This window comes from Tursiops truncatus, chromosome 11 (assembly GCF_011762595.2).
Source record: "Tursiops truncatus isolate mTurTru1 chromosome 11, mTurTru1.mat.Y, whole genome shotgun sequence".
NCBI classification, from domain to species: Eukaryota; Metazoa; Chordata; class Mammalia; order Artiodactyla; family Delphinidae; genus Tursiops; species Tursiops truncatus.
In genome coordinates this window covers 65,167,159-65,192,196 of record NC_047044.1, presented here as the reverse complement: position 1 = coordinate 65,192,196, position 25,038 = coordinate 65,167,159, and the positions used below count along the sequence as shown (strand labels likewise).

At 38.8% G+C, this 25,038-nt stretch overlaps 1 long non-coding RNA gene across 1 annotated transcript in view; it reads left to right on the top strand.

Annotated features, from left to right (window-relative positions):
* LOC109549873 (uncharacterized) overlaps positions 1 to 25,038 on the top strand; it is a 95,475-nt gene that overhangs the window by 50,678 nt on the left and 19,759 nt on the right. Inside the window, exons 3-4 of the long non-coding RNA XR_002176252.3 lie at positions 14,946 to 15,774; positions 16,533 to 16,640. This is a non-coding gene — a long non-coding RNA (uncharacterized lncRNA). The remainder of the gene's footprint in view (positions 1 to 14,945; positions 15,775 to 16,532; positions 16,641 to 25,038) is intronic.

The following is a 25,038-nucleotide window of genomic DNA, read 5'->3' as shown; positions in this document are numbered from 1 at the left end:
AGGCACCCCGCCTAGTTCTCTGAACCTAAATCAATTAATAAATATTTGTGTAATTGAGTAAAACTGAATTGAGGATCAGGGAGGCAGCCTTGGTGGGGAAGACAGGCTCACACTTGCCAATTCCAGGGCTTCTTCCAAGTTCTGAAATAATGAGCTGTCAGTTTCCTTGAGATGATAAGCCTTTGGGGAAGGAAGCAGTGAACTGAAACAAGCAAGTATATGCCTCAGTCCACCAAAAGAGGAAGCTCCTGTTCTCAGACATGACAAGTTCCCAAAATATGTGGTGTTAATTCTAATAGCGTGCATTTAACACAACTTGTGCCTGCACGAACATGTGGGAACAAGCTCGGGAACAAAGAGACATCCTCACCCAAAGGTGCCAGGATACATGAAAGCACCACAAAAGCCATTTCACTTGAACATTACATGGTTCCTGCAAAGGAAAAAAATTTGTTTGGTAACTTTCTTTTATCATATGCCGTGTTTTTACTTAAACGTGTCTAATGAGCCTGTGTTTGTTGTGTGCCAGCTGTGTAGGTAATTCTATAAAGAGCCCAAGTCACTTGCCTATTCCACCATTGCTGGATCGTAAGTTCAGGAAAATAGAAAACAACAACAACAAAAATACATGTTCCTCTTCAATTCCTGCTGCCTTTTCCTCTCATTCTGAAGCAGAGGGCTGAGAGACATAAAGATAATCCAGCCATTCAGGGCTGGCAAAAAAAGTTTCAAGATGCCAAGACTCTTTATCTTGTCCTGATGCCATAGAGCTGAAAAACACAAGTGGCTTTAAAATACATAAACCTGATGAAACCATGACTCATAAAATACTGAAGGACAACCAAAAAGGGAACTTAGCTTACATTTTATCCTACACATCAGAACACAGGGAACTCAAGGGAGCATGGTGTGGTGGAAATTGGATTTGAACTTGTTCAAAAAGGCTGTACATGTGAGTGATACATTTCAAGGGGGAGAGAAAACAGATGCAGGGAAACCAAAAGAAAACAATGGCAACTACTTTCTAAAAGTTGATAAGGACATCCTAGGTCAGTGTTAGAAGGAATGATGAGGCAATATCAAATCTGGAAAGGATTTGGTAGGTATCGGGAAAGGGCTTGTAATTGATTGAGGATTGGTGAGGGGTGAAGGACGACTCCCTTTCTGCAGGCTTGAGTGACGGGGTAGGAAGTGCTGTTACCACATGAAACGTATCAACAGAATATAGGAGCAGCGGAAGGGCTGAGGAGAAGACCATGCGGAAGTTGTAGCAGCTTAAAGCTGCTTGCTCCAGTGAGAAGCAATGCCATCAGATAATAATGAGAAGACTGGCATGTGTTAGGGACTTGAGGATGGTCAAGGTTTACAGCGGTAACTGAATATAGAGAAGATGGTAAACAAAGGGAGCACAAAGACTGAAGGGCAGAACTGAGGACTCAGCAGAGCGTGGAGAACACAGATTGGCGGAGTAGTATGGTTTTCTCCACCTGTGTCAACTGTCCAGCTGTTGGAGGAAGGAGAGCAGAGAGTGGCACCAATTAACCAGAAATGAGCTTCAAAAAGGAGCCATTCTGGAAGGCATGATGATGACTTGGTTGAACGTACTCTGATTACCGAAGTCTTCACTGAGATAGGTAGTTTCTACCCAGGCCAGACACGTAACCCACGTGATTTGTGTTTCAAGTTAATCACTGTAGTGCTTCCCTGGTGGCGCAGTGGTTGAGAGTCCGCCTGCCGATGCAGGGGACACGGGTTTGTGCCCCGGTCCGGGAAGATCCCACATGCCGCAGAGCGGCTGGGCCCATGAGCCATGGCCGCTGAGCCTGCGCGTCCGGAGCCTGTGCTCCGCAACGGGAGAGACCACAGCAGTGAGAGGCCCACGTACCGCAAAAAAAAAAAAAAAAAAAACAACAAAAAAACTGTATAAACTAATGCACTTAGAGAGAGAGTTGAGGGAGCTAGGCCTGGAGGAAGGGAGACTAGCCTGGAAGGCGGTCTGTGTGAAAGAGAAATGGTTCTGGTCTGAGGCAATATTAGCTGAGCTATAAATTTGGGCCTATGAAGTCAATAGAAAGGCAGATTTTTGTTTGTTTGTTTCAGTTTTTTTTTTGTTTATCTGATTGTCTGCACTAATGCATGACTGAATCCTTAAAAGAGAAACAAATGCAGATGTATTTTTAATTTTTATTTTTAAGAGACAGTATGATTTGGCAGGTAAGAACAGATGCTCTGGTACACAAGCTCCCTGGGTTTAAATCCCAGCTCTACCATGTAAGAGTCGTGTGATCTTCGACAAGTTATCTCAACTTCATCTGTAAAGTGGAAATAATGAGTTTACTTAATTATATGGTTGTTGTAAAACTTAAAGATGTTAATACGTTGAAAGAGCTTGGAAAAGTTGTACATATGAAGAACTCAATAAATATTGGTATTATTCTTGTATATATTTAATTCAAGAGTCATCATCTCAAAGAGTCATTTTGTTCTTGATATTAAAATTAAAATGGCTAAAGGGCCTATCTATGGTGCCCTCCCCCGGATCTGTGTGCTTTCCTGCATATTATAGCAGCTCTTGCTTACGAAGCCGCCATTTACTTCTCACGTCCTGTGGCTGTTCTTTGCTCTACGAAGAGACGGTTTCTTGTCCTAGATTTCCCGGAAATATCTCCATCACAAGGCCAGTTAGAATAATTTCATCCAAGGCTTAGAGGGTAACAGTGGCAGTATACCACAGTGGCTGCAATTTACCACGGACCCTCAGACACCCCTGTTTTGGAAAGTCCATGGGACATTCCCATTTCCAGGAAGGTGTGCTTGGCCACTACTTTGTCTCACTGGACAAGCTCCTAAGCCTCTTCCTCTCTCGTTCAGTTTCAATTTCTCATCTCTCTTCCTTTTTTAGTCCAGTCTCCTCAGATCCTCCTTCCTGGGCAACCAGAGGACCTCCATCTTTTTTCCTTTATTATTCACAGCAGTTAGTGTTCTCTTTGTTTCACACCCCTATCTTCCAGAAACAAGACCTATCTGAGTGTTTTGTCAGGTAAAAAATGAAGTCATGTTTTTAAAATAATATATTAGCAGAATATGACTCCATTCATCAAAGTGATCCTGGTTAATCATTTCCAAACGATGATTGACAGCCAAATGCAATTAATATTAACTGAAATGGTTAAAAATTAGAATTATTTAAATGTTTTTCACCAGTGAGGACACCACCATTAGCCTTTGTTCACGCCACTGCAAAACTGAGTTAAAATTTGTAGCTGTAAGTAAGGGCAAATATAACCACATTGATAGAATATAAACATATAAGAATTATTAGCCTTGATTTCAAGGCTTTACACAAATATTGCCTTACTTTGCAATTTAATCTAACTGTGACACTTTCTCCATATATATAATGGGAATAAATACCATATTATTCCTACTGCTTTCTCTTTGGGATATTGTAATGTCCAAATAATTTTAGTAAAAGGTCTTTATTTTGACATTATATAAGAAAAAATGCATATCCACTTAAGAACAATATTTTTAAAAACCCATATATTAACACTAATAAAATATGTTAATATTGCATATCCTATACTAACTAAAGAACAATTTTTTTTCTTAAACAAGGTGGGAAAAACAATTAAAGGACTAATAAACCAAAAAAAAAAAAAAGATTGTCTCACTAGGAAAATGCTGCTGTTGACTTTTCAAATAAATGTTTCCTCATTAAATGTACTTATGTAAACAACAGGTAGGTGCTACATAGTGTTGTTCTAATATAAATGTCTAACTCCTTTGTATATCAGCGAGTCACAAACTCTAGTGAAAAGTCTACTTTTATTCAATTTGTGGAGCATTTTTGCATCTTTGTTCATGAGATTGATTTGCAATTTTCTTTAATTGCAATTTTCTTCACAGTTGTTGGGGTCAAGGTTACACTGGCCTCAGAAATGAGCTGGGAACACTTATACATTTTTCTTCTCTGGAAGAATTTCTTCTTTAATGTTTGGAAGAGTTCACAGAAACACTGGACCTGGATTGTGTGTGCGTGAGTGTGTGTGTATGTGTGTGCGTGAGTGTGTGTGTATGTGTGAAGGTTTATTGATGAGAACTCAAACTGTTTTTATTTTAATTTTTCTTCTATGTAAAAAAAGAAAAATTAGTTATAAACTCAATATGGCCCATCATTCCTATACAGATGCAAGAACAAAACCAAATTATATGCTAAAAATCAACAAAGCTGTAAAACAAAGCTGTAAAACCTGCAGTATTCAAAATTAACAATATTATTTCAGTGTGATGGGTAATTGTTTTCCTTGGCTAAGTTGCAATTTGAAACCTAAATGCGTGTTGTTTGGGGCTTCCAAGTTTGCCCTCCCTAAGCTTTCTTGTGCCAAGCGATGACTCAAGTCTCCCACCCCTTTCTTCATTCAAATATAAGAAATTTCTCTCATAAAGTACACAATGACATCATCTGGTCTTCATTTAGCAGAAATTAAAACCCGGACTAAAACCCTCAGCTGCTCTTTTTTTACACTAGCCTGGAATCGTGAGACTAGTTCATTATATTACGTGGTAGCAGGAGGTTGTTTCATATTGTCAAATCAAGCTCATTTATTAACTAATATTAAAAAATTGAAATAGCACACTATGGAATATTTTTTAATTGAAAACAATCATTCAAAAGAGAACCTGCATGTTCATAAGTGGCAAAATAATTCAATTTCAGTGTAACTGAGAATAAGGGACAGGCATTTCTGTTTTGATATTAGGACACCTGAGGTCTGGCTGCTGATCTAGTATCAGGCAAACATGCTTCCAATGCGTTGAAACTTAAGTGTGGTCACTTAAAATGACTCCTTGTGGCTACTGTAAACACAAATGGAGTAAGAACTAAAACTGCACAATGGTATTTGAGGATAAAGTGGTTGTCTAGATGATTACTAATATGTTTGTAGTAATTTTTAAGATTATCATCAAACAGAAAATAGAGACTTAAAGAATTTCTGTAGGGAACATGTGGATCATTGAAAATGCATTTAAAGTAGAAACAGTAGATCACAGTAACAAATGCTAATATGTATAACTCAGTTCTATTGTTCTATAATAGCCAACAACAGGAGTTTGTTTCTGTAATCAGAAATTGTGGGAGAAAGCATATATACTATACAGTGACTATATTTTTGACAATAAATGATTAAATGAAAAAAAGAAGAAAGTGCACTTAAAGAACGCCGTGAGTCTAAGACCCCCAGCTGAGAAACACTATTCCATATAAAGGAATCAAGTTTTACAAATTCTGGTACTGTCTGGTGACCTATTCATTCATCATCCAGTTCTGTCGTCCTTTCCTCTGTGTGCTCTGCTGTCTTGTCCCAGAGTCAATGTTTACTTTTAACAGGGCCCTTGCTATTGGGCACAGAGATTTTAGGCTTTGCATCTGCACATGCAAAGTCTACTCCAAGTGTTGAGCTAAGACAAAGTGAGAGAGTGGCATGGACATATAGACACTACCAAACATAAAATAGATAGCTAGTGGGAAGCAGCCGCATAGCACAGGGAAATCAGCTTTGTGCTTTGTGACCACCTAGAGGGGTGGGATAGGGAGGGTGGGAGGGAGGGAGACGCAGGGGGAAGAGATATGGGAACATATGTATATGTATAACTGATTCACTTTTTATAAAGCAGAAACTAACACCATTGTAAAGCAATTATACTCCAATAAAGATGTTAAAAAAAAAGAAAAGATGCCTTGGCTGTCCTGTAACAAGTGCCGTAAAGGAATAGCTACCAGCTATAGGGCAAGATCACATTCGTCCATGTGGTTTTTGTTGTTTATGTTATTTGTTTACCCTGTGACCTTCTCCTCTTGGGGATAGAGGATTTTATTGTCCCCCAAAGAAATCAGCACAGGAGAGCAGAGAATAAATGCATTAAATTCTTGCTTTTTAAGTGTTAAAAAACCTATCCTATTGAAACTACTGAGTGGTTCACCAGCCCTTCTGCTCCCGGCAGGGGAGGGGTCTTAGACAGAGAGTAAATTTAGAGGACAAGTAGAGAGCAAGCTGATAACGATACTCCCTGAACAGGTGTGCTGTGCCCTGCTTCCCTACTGTGTGGTTAACATGGTGGGTGGCTGGCAAATAGAATAATTCTCCCAGCAGTGGGAAACCCTGAGCAAAGGGGCCAGGTGCTCTTTTTCCTCTCCAGAACCCTGAGAAGTGCTCACTCAGCAGCAGCATCCTATGAAAATCTGAGATGGCTGACAGACTTGTGTTTGCAAGAGGGAAGGAGGTGGGAGGGATGGAGTGGGAGTTTGGGATTAGCAGATGCAAACTATTATATATAGGATGGATACACAACAAGGTCCTGCTGGGTAGCACAGGGAACTATATTCAATGTCCTGTGATAGACCATAATGGAAAAGAATATAAAAAATAATGTATATATGCATAACTGAATCAGTTTGCTCTACAGCAGAAAGTAACACAACATTGTAAATCAACTCTACTTCAATAAAATAAATTAAAAATAAAAAGAGATAGCTGTATGGGGAGTAGGGCTGGAGGGTCTGAGGTAGCCCCAGAAGGCTTCCCACAACGCATTTTAAAATAGGAAGGAGTCAGAAGGAGTTGCAAGGAAAGCAGGATTTTTCCACACCCCAAGAAAAGCACAAAAACTAGATACGAGCAAACTGACAGACATGAAGTTGTTATATCAGTTGTAAGCGGATGTCTTCAAAGGACCTCAAAGGACAATATGTCTAAAAATCAGGGAGAATGTGACCTCTTAGAAGATGCTGGCATAAAGGGGTGATGCCATAACCAGGTGGGACAATGGCAATGGTAATGAATGTCAATGTGGACAGGTGACTAACATCTAGATGCCTCCCCTGATGCCATGATGGTACCTGAGCCTCAACATAGATGCCACCTCAGGAGAAGGAGGGCGGGGAAAATCCCCAATGACTGACACTAGGACTAAATTTATCTGGAGTTGACGAATCACATTTTTATTTTTTTATTTTTTTACTATTTTTCAGTCTCTAAATATAGCAAAAATTCAAAAGAATCATAAATTGAATTGGTAAGTTTTCTTCCGTAAAAATATTTATAAAAGAAATATATACTGAATGCAGGCAAAAAGACACTATCTGAGAAAATATCTGGGTTTCAAAATTTTTCACACTTCAATATAAAAATATTGAATCAAGAATAGCTTCAGGATCAAATGACTCCTGTGATCTCAGAGACTTAAACCAAATCATTACAGCCAACAGCCGTGTGGATGAAAGGCTCTTGGTGCTGCAGCCAGGAGTCAGGGCTGTGCCTCAGAGGTGGGAGAGCCAACATCAGGACACTGGTCCACAAGAGACCTCCCAGCTCCACATAATATCAAATGGTGAAAATCTCCCAGACATCTCCATCACAACACCAGCACCCAGATTCACTCAACGACCAGCAAGCTACAGTGCTGGACATCCTATGCCAAACAACTAGCAAGACAGGAACACAACACCACCCATTAGCAAAGAGGTTGCCTAAAATCATAATAAGTCCACAGACACCCCACAACACACCACCATACATGGACCTGCCCACCAGAAAGACAAGATCCAGCCTCATCCACCAGAACACAGGCACTAGTACCCTCCACCAGGAAGCCTACACAACCCACTGAAACAACTTTAGCCACTGGGGACAGACATCAAAAACAACGGGAACTACGAACTGGCAGCCTGCAAAAAGGGGACCCCAAACACAGTAAGATAAGCAAAATGAGAAGACAGAAAAATACACAGCAGATGAAGGAGCAAGATAAAAACCCACCAGACCTAAAAAACGAAGAGGAAATAGGCAGTCTACCTGAAAAAGAATTCAGAATAATGATACTAAAGATGATCCAAAATCTTGGAAATAGAAGGGACAAAATGCAAGAAACATTTAACAAGGACCTAGAAGAACTAAAGAGGAAACAAGCAACGATGAACAACACAATAAATGAAATTACAAATACTCTAGATGGGATCAATAGCAGAATAACTGAGGCAGAAGAACGGATAAGTGACCTGGAAGATAAAAGAGTGGAAATAACTACTGCAGAGCAGAATAAAGAAAAAAGAATGAAAAGAACTGAGGACAGTCTCAGAGACCTCTGGGACAACATTAAACACACGAACATTCGAATTATAGGGGTTCCAGAAGAAGAGAAAAAGAAAGGGACTGAGAAAATATTTGAAGAGATTATAGTTGAAATTTTCCCTAATACGGGAAAGGAAATAGTTAATCAAGTCCAGGAAGCACAGAGAGTCCCATACAGGATAAATCCAAGGAGAAATATGCCAAGACACATATTAATCAAACTGTCAAAAATTAAATACAAAGAAAGCATATTAAAAGCAGCAAGGGAAAAACAACAAATGACACACAAGGGAATCCCCATAAGGTTAACAGCTGATCTTTCAGCAGAAACTCTGCTAGCCAAAAGGGACTGGCAGAACATATTTAAAGTGATGAAGGAGAAAAACCTGCAACCAAGATTACTGTACCCAGCAAGGATCTCATTCAGATTTGAAGGAGAAATTAAAACCTTTACAGACAAGCAAAAGCTGAGAGAGTTCAGCACCACCAAACCAGCTTTACAACAACTGCTAAAGGAACTTCTCTAGGCAAGAAACACAAGAGAAGGAAAAGACCTACAATAACGAACCCAAAACAATTAAGAAAACGGGAATAGGACCATACATATCAATAATTACCTTAAATATAAATGGACTAAATGCTCCCACCAAAAGACACAGATTGGCTGAATGGATACAAAAACAAGACCCATATATATGCTGTCTACAAGAGACCCACTTCAGACCTAGAGACACATACAGACTGAAAGTAAGGGGATGGAAAAAGATATTCCATGCAAATGGAAACCAAAAGAAAGCTGGAGTAGCAATTCTCATATCAGACAAAATAGACTTTAAACTAAAGACTATTAGAAGAGACAAAGAAGGACACTACATAATGATCAAGGGATCAATCCAAGAAGCAGGTATAACAATTGTAAATATTTATGCACCCAACACAGGAGCACCTCAATATATAAGGCAAATACTAACAGCCATAAAAGGGGAAACTGACAGTAACATATTCATAGTAGGGGACTTTAACACCCAACTTTCACCAATGGACAGATCATCCAAAATGAAAATAAATAAGGAAACACAAGCTTTAAATGATACATTAAACAAGATGGACTTAATTGATATTTATAGGACATTCCATCCAAAAACAACAGAAGACACATTTTTGTCAAGTGCTCATGGAACATTCTCCAGGATAGATCATACCTTGGGTCACAAATCAAGCCTTGGTAAATTTAAGAAAATTGAAATTGTATCAAGTATCTTTTCTGACCACAATGCTATGAGACTAGATATCAATTACAGGAAAACATCTGTAAAAAATACAAACACATGGAGGCTAAACAATACACTACTTAATAACGAAGTGATCACTGAAGAAATCAGAGAGGAAATTAAAAAATACCTAGAAACACATGACGACCAAAAACCTTTGGGATGCAGCAAAAGCAGTTGTAAGAGGGAAGTTTATAGCAATACAATCCTACCATAAGAAACAGGAAACATCTTGAATAAACAACCTAACCTTGCACCTAAAGCAATTAGAGAAAGAAGAAGAAAAAAACCCCAAAGTTAGCAGAAGGAAAAAAATCATAAAAATCAGATCAGAAATAAATGAAAAAGAAATGAAGGAAATGATAGCAAAGATCAATAAAACTAAAAGCTGGTTCTTTGAGAGATAAACAAAATTGATAAACCATGATCCAGACTCATCAAGAAAAAAAGGGAGAAGACTCGAATCAATAGAATTAGAAACGAAAAAGGAGAAGTAACAACTGACAGTGCAGAAATACAAAAGATCATGAGAGACTACTACAAGCAACTCTATGCCAATAAAGTGCACAACCTGGAAGAAATGGACAAATTCTTAGAAATGCACAACCTGCCAAGACTGAATCAGGAAGAAATAGAAAATATTAACAGACGAATCACAAGCACTGAAATTGAAACTGTGATTAAAAATCTTCCAACAAGCAAAAGCCCAGGACCAGAAGGCTTCACAGGCGAATTCTATCAAAAATTTAGAGAAGAGCTAACACCTATCCTTCTCAAACTCTTCCAACATATAGCAGAGGGAGGAACACTCCCAAACTGATTCTATGAGGCCACCATTACCTTAATACCAAAACCAGACAATGATGTCACAAAGAAAGAAAACTACAGGCCAATATCACTGATGAACATAGATAAAAAAATCCTCAACAAAATACTAGCAAACAGAATCCAACAGCACATTAAAAGGATCATACACCAGGATCAAGTGGGGTTTATTCCAGGAATGCAAGGATTCTTCAATATATGCAAATCAATCAACGTGATACACCATATTAACAAATTGAAGGAGAAAAACCTTGATCTTTCTCTGATCATCTCAATAGATGCAGAGAAATCTTTCGACAAAATTCAACACCCATTTATGATAAAAACCCTGCAGAAAGTAGGCATAGAGAGAACTTTCCTCAACATAATAAAGGCCATATACGACAAACCCACAGCCAACATCATCCTCAATGGTGAAAAACTGAAAGCATTTCCACTAAGATCAGGAACAAGACAAGGTTGCCCACTCTCACCACTGTTATTCAACATAGTTTTGGAAGTTTTAGCCACAGCAATCAGAGAAGAAAAGGAAATAAAAGGAATCCAAATCAGAAAAACAGAAGTAAAGCTGTCACTGTTTGCAGATGACATGATACTATACGTACAGAATCCTAAATATGCTACCAGAAAACTACTAGAGCTAATCAATGAATTTGGTAAAGTAGCAGGATACAAAATTAATGCACAGAAATCTCTGGCATTCCTGTACACTCATGATGAAAAATCTGAAAGTGAAATCAAGAAAACACTCCCATTTACCATTACAACAAAAAGAATAAAATATCTAGGAATAAACCTACCTAAGGAGACAAAAAACCTGTATGCAGAAAATTATAAGACACTGATGAAAGAAATTAAAGGTGATACAAATAGATGGAGAGATATACCATGCCATGTTCTTGGATTGGAAGAATCAACATTGTGAAAATGACTCTACTACCCAAAGCAATCAACAGATTCAATGCAATCCCTATCAAACTACCATTCACAGAACTAGAACAAAAAATTTCATAATTTGTATGGAAACACAAAGGACCCCGAATAGCCAAAGCAATCTTGAGAACGAAAAACGGAGCTGGAGGAATCAGGCTACCTGACTTCAAACTATACTACAAAGCTATAGTAATCAAGACAGTATGGTACTGGCACAAAAACAGAAATATAGATCAATGGAACAGGACAGAAAGCCCAGAGATAAACCCACACACATATGGTCACCTTATCTTTGATAAAGGAGGCAGGAATGTACAGTGGAGAAAGGACAGCCTCTTCAATAAGTGGTGCTGGGAAAACTCGACAGGTACATGTAAAAGTATGAGATTAGATCACTCCCTAACACCATACACAAAAATAAGCTCAAAATGGATTAAAGACCTAAATGTAAGGCCAGAAACCATCAAACTGTTAGAGGAAAACATAGGCAGAACACTCTATGACATAAATCACAGCAAGATCCTTTTTGACCCACCTCCTAGAGAAATGGAAATAAAAAAAAAAAAAAGAAACAAATGGGACCTAATGAAACTTCAAAGCTTTTGCACAGCAAAGGAAACCATAAACAAGACCAAAAGACAACCCTCAGAATGGGAGAAAATATTTGCAAATGAAGCAGCTGACAAAGGGTTAATCTCAAAAATTTATAAGCAGCTCATGCAGCTCAATAACCAAAAAACAAAAAACCCAATCCAAAAATAGGCAGAAGACCTAAATAGATATTTCTCAAAAGAAGATATACAGACTGCCAACAAACACATGATAGTATGCCCAACATCATTAATCATTAGAGAAATGCAAATCAAAACTACAGTGAGGTATCATCTCACACCAGTCAGAATGGCCATCATCAAAAAATCTAGAACCAATAAATGCTGGAGAGGATGTGGAGAAAAGGGAACACTCTTGCACTGCTGGTGGGAATGTGAATTGGTACAGCCACTATGGAGAACAGTATGGAGGTTCCTTAAAAAACTACAAATAGAACTACCATATGACCCAGCAATCCCACTACTGGGCATGTACCCTGAGAAAACCATAATTCAAAAAGAGTCATGTACCAAAATGTTCATTGCAGCTCTATTTACAATAGCCTGGAGATGGAAACAACCTAAGTATCCATCATCGGATGAATGGATAAAGAAGATGTGGCACATATATACAATGGAATATTACTCAGCCATAAAAAGAAACGAAATTGAGCTATTTGTAATGAGTTGGATGGACCTAGAGTCTGTCATACAGATAGAAGTAAGTCAGAAAGTGAAAGACAAATACCGTATCCTAACACATATATATGGAATTTAAGAAAAAAAAATGTCATGAAGAACCTGGGGTAAGACAGGAATAAAGACACAGACCTACTAGAGAATGGGCTTGAGTATATGGGGAAGGGGAAGGGGAAGCTGTGAGAAAGCGAGAGAGAGGCATGGACATATAGACACTACCAAACGTAAAATAGATAGCTAGTGGGAAGCAGCCACATAGCACAGGGAGATCAGCTCGGTGCTTTTGACCACCTAGAGGGGTGGGATAGGGAGGGTGGGAGGGAGGGAGACGCAAGAGGGAAGAGATATGGAAACATATGTATATGTATAACTGATTCACTTTGTTATAAAGCAGAAACTAACACAGCATTGTAAAGCAATTATACTCCAATAAAGATGTAAAAAAAAAAAAAAAAAGAATAGCTTCAATTCAGCAACATTTTCTTGGAGCTTACCAGGTACCTCAATGCCTGTAGAAAGAGATTTTCTCAGGTAGACAAAGTTTACAGAACCAAGTCATTTAAAAGTATTAATCATTTCAAACCTATAAACCGTAAAATGCAAATTTGAGGAAAATTTTAGGCATAAAATTTTGTAAGCACCTTATTCAAAAAGATAAATTCTTCAAATGATAGCAAGACATGATACTAAAGATACTAATGCTAAGAAAGGGATTAAAGTTTGTGAATAAATAGAAAATGAATACTTTTTACATATTTTTGCAAGGAAGAGATTTAATTTAAAAGTTTACTTGTGGATAACATAAATATAGACATGAGCAAAATCATAAGTGTAGAGTTTATTGAATTTTCATAAACTGAAACCAGCAGCCAGCTGGTAAAAACAGGACACACCCAGGACTGTTCCCGTCCACAGAGCCCCAGAAGCCCTCCTGCAGTTCCCACCTACCCCTCTCAAAGTAGCCACTCTCCTGGCTTCTATCACCATAGATTAGTTTTTCCTGTTCTTGAATTCTCTTTATGCTTTCTTTTGTGTCTGTCTTCTTATGCTCAGCGTTACATTTATGAGATTCATCCGTGATTTTGTGTGTAGTTGGATTTTGTGTATTCCCGTTGCTTTGTTCCTCTATTGTAAAAATACACTACGATTTCTTTTTATTCTACTGTTGATGGACACTGTGGTGTTTTCAGTGGGAAGTTTTTATGAGGAGTGCTGTAAATGAGTGTATTCTTGTATATCTTTTGATATACACTTTTCTGTTGGGTTTATTCCTATGAGTGGAGTTACTGGATCATATAGTATACATATATTCAGCTTTAGAAGATGCTGCCCAACACCTTGCCAAAGCAGTAGTATGAATTTACATGCCCATGTGCTGTATCAGTAAAGCCTCAGGTGCTGAGTGTATCCTTATTAACATTGGCTTTTCTTCTCCCATTTCTTCCTTTTCTCAGTCTTCTCTGTCTTCTCCCCCTCCTCCTCCTCCTTCTATTCCGTCTTCCTTCTTGTTTCTCTTCCTTTCCCCCTTCCCCTTCTCTTCTCTTTCTCTTCCTCCTTCTCCTCTTTCTCCTCTCCCTCTCCTCCTCTCCCTCCTCCTATCACTCCCCATCCTCTTCTTCCTTCTTCTTTAGACCTTCTTTCTGGTGGATGTCTACCGGTAACATAGCGTGGATTTAATTTGGATTTTCTTGATGTCTAATGAACTTGAGCATCTTTTCACTGTATTGGCCATTTGGAGATGACCTTTTGTGAAATACCATTTAGAAAAACTGGGTTACCAACCCTTTTCTTATAGTTGTGAAGTTATTTATAGAGTCTGGATGTGAGTTCTTTGTCAGATACATGTATTTCAAATATATTCTCCCACTTGAAAGTTATTAAACAATTAAAACTCTGACATATATTGTAAGTTTTAATAAATACTCTATGAGAACACAAATTTCCTTTTTTAGTTCTAATTTGCTTTTCGGTTCTAATTTGCTAAAAGTTTATCATAAAAGAGTGTTGCATTTTATTTTATTTTATTTTTGCGGTACGTGGGCCTCTCACTGTGTGGCTTCTCCCTTTGCGGAGCACAGGCTCCGGACGCGCAGGCTCAGAGACCATGGCTCACGGGCCCAGCCACTCCGTGGCATGTGGAATCTTTCTGGACCGGGGCATGAACCCGTGTCCCCTGCATCGGCAGGTGGACTCTCAACCACTGCACCACCAGGGAAGCCCCATGAGTGTTGCATTTTATTAAGTGTCTTCTTGCATCTTTCATATTGACCATATGCTTTTTTCTCCTTTATTCTATTAATGTATGTGAGATACATTGATTGCATTTGAAATGATAAACCACTTTCAAGCTCTTGAAACAAACTCAACTTAGTCTACATACATTTTCCTTTTCTTTACACTTCAGAATCTTATTTTCTAATATTTTGTTTAAGGTTTTTGCATCTACTGAGAAAGACTGGTCCATAATTTTCTTTTCTTTTTATGTCCATGCCCAGGATTAATGTCCTCATACAACAAAACCAGTAAAAAGGGCTTCCCTGGTGGCGCAGTGGTTGAGAATCTGCCTGCCGATGCAGGGGACACGGGTTCGAGCCCTGGTCTGGGAAGATTCCACGTGCCGCGGAGCAACTGGGCCCGTGAGCCACAGCTACTGAGCCTGCGCGTCTGGAGCCTGTGCTCCGCAACAAGAAAGGCCGCGATAGTGAGAGGCCCGCGCACCGCAATGAAGACAGTGGCCCCCGCTCGCCGCAACTGGAGAAAACCCTCGCATAGAAACGAAGATCCAATACAGGCGAAAATAAATAAATAAAACAAAACGAAACAAAACAAAAACCAGTAAAAATTCTCTCTTTTTCTCTTCTCTGGAAAAAAAATTATGTAAGGTTGATTATTGTTGCTTCCTAAAAAGTCTGGAAGAATTCATGGGTGAATCCAGCTGGATCTGGAATTCTCCTTCTAAGATGCTTTTAAATTACAGATTCAACATCTTCAATAAATATAAGAATTTTTTTCAATGTTATTTTGGGGAAACTGTATTTTTCAAGGAATCAGTCTAGTTCATCTTGATTTTCAAATGCATTGACATAGAGTTATATATAACTTCTCATTGTGATTTTTTTTTTTTTTTGTGGTAGGCGGGCCTCTCACTGTTGTGGCCTCTCCCGTTGCGGAGTACAGGCTCTGGACGCGCAGGCCCAGCGGCCGTGGCTCACGGGCCCAGCCGCTCCGCGGCATGCGGGATCCTCCCGGACCGGGGCACGAACCCGTGTCCTCTGCATCGGCAGGCGGACTCTCAACCACTGCGCCACCAGGGAAGCCCTCATTGTGAGTTTAATGTCAGTAAGATCCATAATAGTAGTCTCTTTTTCATCCCTGATACTGTAATTTTTCTCCTTTTTCTTGATCAGTCTTCTGAGGAGTTTATTCTTTTCATTAGTCTTCAAAGAGCCACCTTTGGATTTATTGACTATTTCTATAGTATAACAGTTTTCTATTTCAGTAATTTTGGTTATTTATTATTTCTTTTTATCTACTTCCTTTAGGTATAATTTGCTGTATTTTTTAACTTCTCTTTACTGGTACTTATGCCTTTTTAAATATGTGCATTTAACACAATAAATTTTCTTATAAGCACAGCATTAATATCATCCCACATGTTTCGATCTGTAATATCTTTCCTAACCTTTAGTTAAAAATATTTTCCAATTTCTACTGTGATACCTTCTTGATCCTTATTTAATTTCTAAGCATTGGGAGATTTTAACTTATCTTTTGTGATTAATTTTGAGCTTAATTTCACTGTGTTAAGAACATACTTTGTATGATTTTGATATTTGAAAAGTCTTTGAGGCCTATGAGTAATTGGGGTAACTATTCCATAATCAATTAGAAAGAAAGCATATTCTGCAATTGTTGGTTCAGAGCTCTGCATATGTATTTTAGGAGAAGTTTGTTAATTGTTTTGTTCAAATGTCTATGTCCTTTCTGATTGTTAATCTGATTATATCAGTTACTAAGAGATAGCAGCTAAAATCTTCCATTATGTTTGTGTATTTATCTATTTCTCCTTTCCATTCTGTAAGTTTTTTTCCACTACCACATGAACAAACCCAGGCTATGCTATTGGAGGATGAGAGACCATATGAATATTCCACCACCACCCCAGCCATTCCGGCTAAGATCTCAGACATGTGAGTGAACCCAGGCATAAATAGTTGATCCTGGTCCAGACTAGAACGATCGCCCGGCTGTTCTTAGCCCAAACTGATAAAGACAGACTCATAAGCTAGGTAAAGCTTTTGTTGCTTTAAGCCTCTAGGGTTTTGGTTGATATGTTATGTAGCAATAGGTAAATTAATTAGCAAAGTTTTGTAATTTGGGGGCCATGTAAGCATTTCCTTCCTGGATTTGATTTTCTAATTGGTCTCCTGGGGCATGTTGGGATGCAGTTAAGCATCTGAAAGAAATGAGAGGTAGTATAGATGGAACGTGAGGAGACTTCAAGCAAGAACTATTTCAGATAGAGAATGAGAGGGTGATTTTCTTGTCAAAGAATGATCAATAGAGTTGGGGGGATTCAGAACTATCTTATTCTCCCAAATGTCACCATTCTAATTTTCATGGTTCCACTCTTTCTCAGTCAATGCTTTGCTTTCACATAAAATTGTAAGACTTAATTTCCCAAACCACACGATGACACTCTGCATCAGATCTTTCATATATTTTTCTTGAGATAAGAGATTATATTAGGGTAATCTGAGAAATTCCCTGGTTCTCTGATCATACCTTGATCTAAAAACTTACAACACTGGGCCTTGAATTTCCTTTCTTTAAGCTCCAAAGTGCAATAGAAGCATCTAGCCCTCAGTACTGTCTTGTATTTCTTGTGCCTCTCATACTGTGCTATGGAATAGTCCCCATCTGTCAAAAGTGCCAACAGGCACTTGCTCCATATGGCTTTAAAGATGGTTTAAGCAGCTATTTTGCCATTGCATGTTGTGAATAATAAGTATTCTATTCTTTAACGGCAACTGGGTCGTCACTACCTTCCAATCTACCAAGTCAGATAACCAGTCCCAGTCAATCGAGGTACCCCAGTGAGAGGTCAGCATAGTTAACTGAATCCATTCAAGCCAGTTTAAGCAGAAGGAGATTTAGGGTAGAGAATTAGATGCTTTTAAAACTGGAGGCTGGAGTAACAGGCTCTAGGCTCAGCTTCTAAGAATGACTCCTAAAATGGTCCTGAAGAACTGGCCCACGAAGGGAGCTTGTGCCTCGACCACAACCAGGAATCTGGGAAGATAGGAAACCGCCACCACAGCTACTGGTTCTAGAATGTCTCCTACCCCTGACCTCTGCCATGATGTGGGCAAGTAAATGTATCCCCTTGCTCCCAGTACTCATAAAGCTAGGAGTGGGCCTAAAAGACCAGCCTCTTCTATATCTGACACAGAAATACCCCCAAGGCACCACTTTCCAGAAGAACTAATAGAGCACAACTTCTCCCTTTCTAGATACCCTAGAATATTTTTTTTTAATGGAAATGCATTTCTTTTATTTATTTATTTATTTTATTTTACTTTTGGCTGTGTTGGGTCTTCGTTTCTGTGCGAGGGTTTTCTCTAGTGGTGTCAAGCGGGGGCCACTCTTCATCGCGGTGCGCGGGCCTCTCACTATCGCGGCCTCTCTTGTTGCGGAGCACAGGCTCCAGACGCGCAGGCTCAGTAGTTGTGGCTCACGGGCCTAGTTGCTCCGCGGCATGTGGGATCTTCCCAGACCAGGGCTCGAACCTGTGTCCCCTGCATCGGCAGGCAGATTCTCAACCACTGCGCCACCAGGGAAGCCCATACCCTAGAGTTTGATCTTCCAAATCTCATACAGGTATATCTGTTGGCCTAAGCTGTATGACTAACTGAACTCTTAAGGAATCACAGAAAGGTGGTCTTTCACTTTTCATCTCCTATTTTCTGACTGCACAAAGTATATCGGTAGCTCAATGGCATCAGCAACATTAGTAAGGGAATAGAGGTGAGCAAGCCTATTGCAGAACCTGACCCAAGGGCTAGAATAGTTAATACCAGTGTCAGTGATATGGGTGATGCTCAGTACATATTATCTGTTTTTATTGTTATTGGTCTGGCATTGCTCATCAATGGGAAAAGGCAGACTCCAGGGTAGGGGAATCTGAAGCTTCTTCAGGCCAGAGTAGAAACAAACCTTTATGTTGTTTTCTTTTTGCTATGAGTGTCATGCTCTTACAAAAGGCTTTCCCAAAATACTAATGCTAGAAGGGGGCTAGTTTTTGATGAGTAACTTTTCATACTGTTTCTCTCTTATCATTAACTTTCTTCATCATTTAACTCCCCTCTTGAAAAAAATTCCACTTTCTATCTCTCCTTACCTGGTCTTTCTGTTTCTGTTTCTTGGTTCCCTGCTCTCCCTCCCCTCTTTCCTGCCCTTCCGCTCCCTCCTTCTCTCCTTTTCCTGACTTAAAAGTAGGGTTTTTACATTATTAGAAACATTTTATATTATTGTTTTTCTAGAGTAAAGCCCTTTTCACTTCACTATAATGAATTAATATTTGTAAAGCATTTAAAATAGTTTCAGGCACATAGTAAGCATTGTTTGTGCCATTTGTTCACTTTTATTTATTTACTGGTTTAAAAAAAAGACATAATTTAGGAATACTCTGGAGCCCACCTTGCATCATAGGGATTTTTCTTTTAAATCTTTAGGAATTAAACCACTTTGGATAGGATCCTATTTTTTTTACAGTTATAAATAATAACTGTAGATATAATTGAAACATAACATTATATTAGTTTAAGGTATACAACATAATGATTTGATACATGTATATTTTGCAAAATGATTACCGTAATAAAGTTAGTTATCCATCACCTCACACAGTTACAATTTTTTTCTTGTGATGAGAACTTTTAAGATTCACTCTCTTAGCAACTTTCACATATACAACACTGTATTGTTAACTGTAATCACCATGCTGTACATTACATCCCCAGGACTTATGTGTCTTATAAATGGAAGTTTGTACCCTTTGACCACCTTTCCCCAGTTTGCCCCCTGCCCTGGCATTCACTGGTCTCTTCTCCATATCTTTGACTTCAGCTTTTTTAGATTCCACATATAAGTGAAATTATACAGTATTTGTCTTTCTCTGTCTAACTTATTTCACTTAGCATAATGTCCTCAAGCTACAACCATGTTGCTCTAATTATTTTATACTAAGTCCTGCCCTTGAGTGAAAAACATAAGAGGGTGATTTCAGAAAAGGACCCTGATGAAAGCAAGAAAGTAGAAGTACATTGATAGAGAATAAACACTTGCAAGTCTGAGAGGATGTAGCAGAACCTGCATTCAGGGCCCATGTCCTGGGAAGCTCATGTCAGGGAAGGCCTTGCCTGTAAAGATGTCCTTTAGATTTGCAGGGGGCAGAGACAGGGGTTGTGAGTGGGAAACCCTGAGTCTGGCTCACCTGGGGCCCTTACAGCTATTAGCTGCTTTGTTTTCCTGCACTTCAAGCACAGTTGAGTTTAATAAGGCTGTTGGATGGTCTTTTCGTCTATACATCCTTCCTTATGTTTTCCTCAGCTGTGACCAAGCCAGGTGGACGCTGGGTGCCAAGCTTTCAGCCTGTGAGATAGCAATTTTATCTTTTAAGTCCCTTCAAAGGAGCATTTTACAGTCCCTGTCTCAGCTTTTTAAGGTGAGGAAATGATCATTTTAAACAAGGGCTGCAATAGACCTCACATTTGGCACCTTCTTTGTTAGATTTAGCCATTTCAGGAGTAAACAAGATGGCAGAGGAGGAGGTTCTTGACAAGAATAGTCATTAGCGGAGCCTGATTCAAGGACTAACAGATCCTACATCTATTCCTACAACAGATCCTACAACATTGTAAAAACTATACTCCAATAAAAAATAACAAAAAAACAACTAACAGAACCTGATGTTTGCAAACCATTCCTTACATGGAATTACATACATTCATCAGAACGTAAGTTCTTCAGTAATGCTGAGGAAAACCCATCAATGATTTGTGGCCAAGCAAAGATCCAGCTGTCTTCTCCAACATGACAGGGCTCTATCCAGTGTAGTCAATGTGACTGACAGATGGCTACCTTATAGGCAAGATGACCATTTACCTTCATTTTCCAGGAAAGTGCTGGTTTATGCGTGTAGTCCTTGCATCCATCCAGTTAGTAGCCCCATTCACTCTCATGCATATACAGATTTGGATGATAATTCTTTAATAAACAAACAAGTGGTCAGGAACAAGTTGCACTGGGATATGCAACATCTGCTTTTGCCCTACAGGGTTCCTTCATAAATTGTGATTTCTGCTAATTGAATTGGGAGCTTAATGGAATCTTCAGTGACAGATTGGGGGAGGGGTGCTCCCCACTAACCTGTACCCTCCAGAGCACTGTACCCTCCCTCCAGCCTGCCCTTAAATCTATACAAGACAGGACCATTGACATCATGTTGCTCATTTCCCACCTCCCCACTCCTCTCCTTCATCCTTTGCTGCTGCTGCTTCCCCCTGCTTTCTCCTTCTCCCTCTCTTCTTCCCCCTCCTCCCTCCTCCCCCTCCCCCTCCTTCTTCTACTACTACTACTACAACTATCATTACACATTATTTTTAAATTACATTTTCTATTTTAGGAATCTTTGCTCAACAGTTGGAAAACATATTACAGCTGCACTATAAGAAATTATTTGTCTTAATTAGATGCTTTCCTGGTTACTTGTTCTATTTCTCCTATTCTTGTATTTCTTGTATCCCTTGTCATTCCCATTCTTGGATTACATTTTTGTTTTGAGTAATATTTTTCAGAGGGGTCTGTGGGTGGCAAAATTTCTAAATTGCTTGTGTGTTCAAAATTATCTTCATTTTGCCTTCATACTTGAATGGTAATTCAGCTGGGAAAAGTTTCCAAATCCTTTTCCCTCAGAATATTTTGGGTATTTCTCCATGGTTTTCTAACTTCTTCACTTGCCAATCAGAAGTCTGGTGCCAGATTCATTCTAACTCCTTTGCAACGTTCCTTTCCTTCCACCCTCTCTCTCTCTTTTTAAAAGTTTGTAGAATTTTCTTTTTATCCTTGGAGTTCATGAAAATCACCAAAATGTGTTGTTTGTTAATATTTGCATAAAGCCCACAGTGAGCCCTTTTGATTTGAACACACTTGTCTTTCTTTAGCATAGGGAAATTTCTTCTACTATTTCTTTGATTTTATTTTTCCCTCCATGCTCTCTGTTCTCATTTTCCTGGGTAAAATATCTGGATGTATATTTATCTGGATACAGCTCCAAGTTTATTAACTTTTCATGGTTTTCATTTTTCTTTCTTTTTGAGCTGTGTTCTTGGAAAAGTCCTTAGCCTAAGCTTCCAGGATGCTAAGTGTGTCTCTAGTCCTCCCCGTTCCTATATTCAGTCCTTCTAATGAGTTTTCATTTTAGTTACCAGATTTTTAACTTCCAAGAATTATTTAGTGTTCTCATGCTTAAGTTTCATACTAAACACTTCTCATTTAGTGGATATAACTTTCTTGAATTCTCAGAAAACATTTCTGTAAAGATTTTTTTAGGATTTATTTACTATCTTGCATTAATTTTGCTTCCCTTGATGATAATTCTTCTGCCTCTTCCATTTATTGGCTTTGTTTCTGTTTTATCAAATGCTGGGATCTGGCTCTATAGTGAGTTGTCCGATGTGATAAGTGGGCTTCTTTTGAAGTCCAGAGAGGCTTATCTTTTGAGTGTGAGGCTGTATGTCCACAGAGAAGCCAGAAGTGACCTCGGACATTACACTACCTCTCTCTCCAGCCCCTGGGCTCATGTTGGGCATTCTCTACGAGTAAACCTATTGTCTAAAGAGGTGTTCTTAGGACTTTAACTGGGGCAAATGCTATAGGCAATGGCCTGGAAAGCAGATTCCCAAACTCTGTTAGGTTTTGCCAACATCAAAGTCCAGTCCATCTGCTTTATATCATACAGAAATTCCTTAATATTCTGGTCTGCTAAAGTCAGCTTTCTGGTTGACTAGTGTTTCTAAAGATTTGGTTTTTATCCCTTCTATGATATTTAGGAGCGAACAATAAGTAGTTCATACATTTTGAACTTTAAGGCACACCAATTCTCCAACTATTCTCATCTCAAGGAAGGTTTGCCCAATCTGAACAGTATGGATTTTATGGTTGATAAAGTTGCCCATACAACACCTCTTACTATGTACTTCTATTTACTGCTTTCTAATTATGTCTCTAATTCTATGGTTTTTTAAAGTTCTAACTCATTAATGTTGAAGGAAATCCTATCATATGCTACAATAATATTACGACGACATTATGCTAAGTTAAATAAGCCAGTAACAAAAAGACAAATACTGCACGATTCCACTTATATGAGGTATCTAAAGTAGACAAACTCTTAAAAACAGAGACTAGAAAGGTTGTTGCCAGGGGCTGGGTGTGTCCAGGATGGGGGGATTGTTCAATGGGTACTGAGTTTTAATTTTGCAAGATGAAAAATGGTTAAGATGTGTTTTTAACTGCAACAAAAAATATTAGAGCTTTAAATCTCAGTTTGAGAGAAGATTTATATGTAAATACTCCAGGAAGAGGGAAACAACTGGCTTAAATTTAGCCATAGCTGTAACTGACCAGTATCAGACACTATTCTAACAGCAGGTTTGCAGAACAGGAAGGGTGGCTGAGAGTTTGACTCTGTGGGGCTTCTGAAGGGGCAGGGTGGGCACAGCATGATACCAAATGGTTAAACAAATGCTGACTGTTACACAGGAAAGTCAATGGTATTCTGATGCTGACATTTAGGAACTGAGCAATACAGATTTGATTGGTAGTTCAGTTTCCTACAAAATTCCTTCAAGGAGTCAAAGGATGTTTGGAAAACGAATCCTATGGAATCCTCTATGTAGTTCATGAGTTTATGAGCTTCTTTTGAAGATTATCTTGTGTATGTGAGTGTGCTCTGAAAAGCTAAAAATATACAAGGTGGGTATTCATGGTGACAAAATCAGCAACAAGAAATTGTTTTGACCTGCTTTTCCATTTTAAATCCTTAGTCATCTAACTTGCTAAAAGCTAAATTTAAAAAGCCTCTGTGTTACAGGATAACTCTTCACCCTGCTGTTCTAAGTGCATGCTTCCAATTTCATGGAGTGACACCACACTGAGCATTAAGGAGAAGTTACAAAATGTCAAAATTCCAAATGAACTAATATATGAAAATTAAGAAATACTAATGTTATCTTTTGATGAAAGATCATGAAAACAAAAATGGAACACTCAAATTTCTAAGCTGTAACCTTATTTGGAGCAGGAGAATTTTTATTACATAAAGTGAATGGTTTTAAACACCTCAGGACAAACTAATCCAAAAGCAACTTTTTATTTCAGAAGGGTCTTGCTTAAGTGGTTTTCTATCCTCTTATCTTCTCATTATTGTGAATATTTGCTTTATAAATATATTCTCCCATACAATCAAGATCAAGTTATCTGCAGATCTGGTATCTGGTGAGAGCCCTCTTCCTAGTTTGCAGATGGCTCTGCTTCTTCATGGCAGAGAGAGAGAGATAGAGAGAGAGAGATAGAGAGAGAGAGGGAGAACACTCTGGTCTCTTCTTATAAAAACACCAGTCCCATCATGGGGGCCCAACCCTCAGGACGTCATCTAAACCTACTTACCTCCCAACAGTTTTACCTCCAAATACCATCAAATTGGGAGTTAGGGCTTCAACATATGACACTGGCAGGGGTACAAACATTCAGTCCACTGCAGTGTGTGTGTGTTACTGATGAGTGATACATGGGACTGGGATGTGAAGAGTTGCATAAACCAGGAAGCTATGTCCTGGCCCTCTACTTTAATGCGAGATTCTGCCCAAACTGTTGGGCAATCTGTCTTTCAAGGAGATTTTGAAAGTATCACAGGAATACAGCAATTTTGCAACTTTCACTTGGTAAGTTTTCCTCTAAATTTTCCTCTAGCTGAAGGCGCCTTTGTAGACTCAGCGGGTGCCCAGGGAGGATCTGCTTCAGGTCATTTGTGTTTCTGATGGTAGGGCTTTGAGGCAGGGGGCTTTCCCAGGATCCCCTGGCAGGGGGTGGTAACTACCAATCAAGCCTCCAAAGCCTCACTTCTCAATTTTTCTACTTTCCCATCAGCAGAATTGGAGTTGGAAGTAAAATAATTTAATTTAGTTAACTCTTATTCTAAACAAGTAGTGAAAATAATTACATAAAGTTCTACTAAATAGTACTTCATTTCATAACATTATCAAATAGAAAATTATCTACGTGATGAGCAACTTCATAGATAAATAATTATTTTATGAAATAGTCCATCTTCTTCTTTTCCTTTTCCTACACAGCAAGATGAAGACTACTGTCATTTCAGCAGCAGCAATACTCATCCAGCAACCCATCAGCAGCTGGCTAAGATTTGTACCTTTAGGAAGAGATAAATGCAAAATGGCAACTGTTTTTGGTTCTCTTTAAGTTGCTGAGTTAGCATAGGCTAAAAGAAATGCTGATTACCCATCT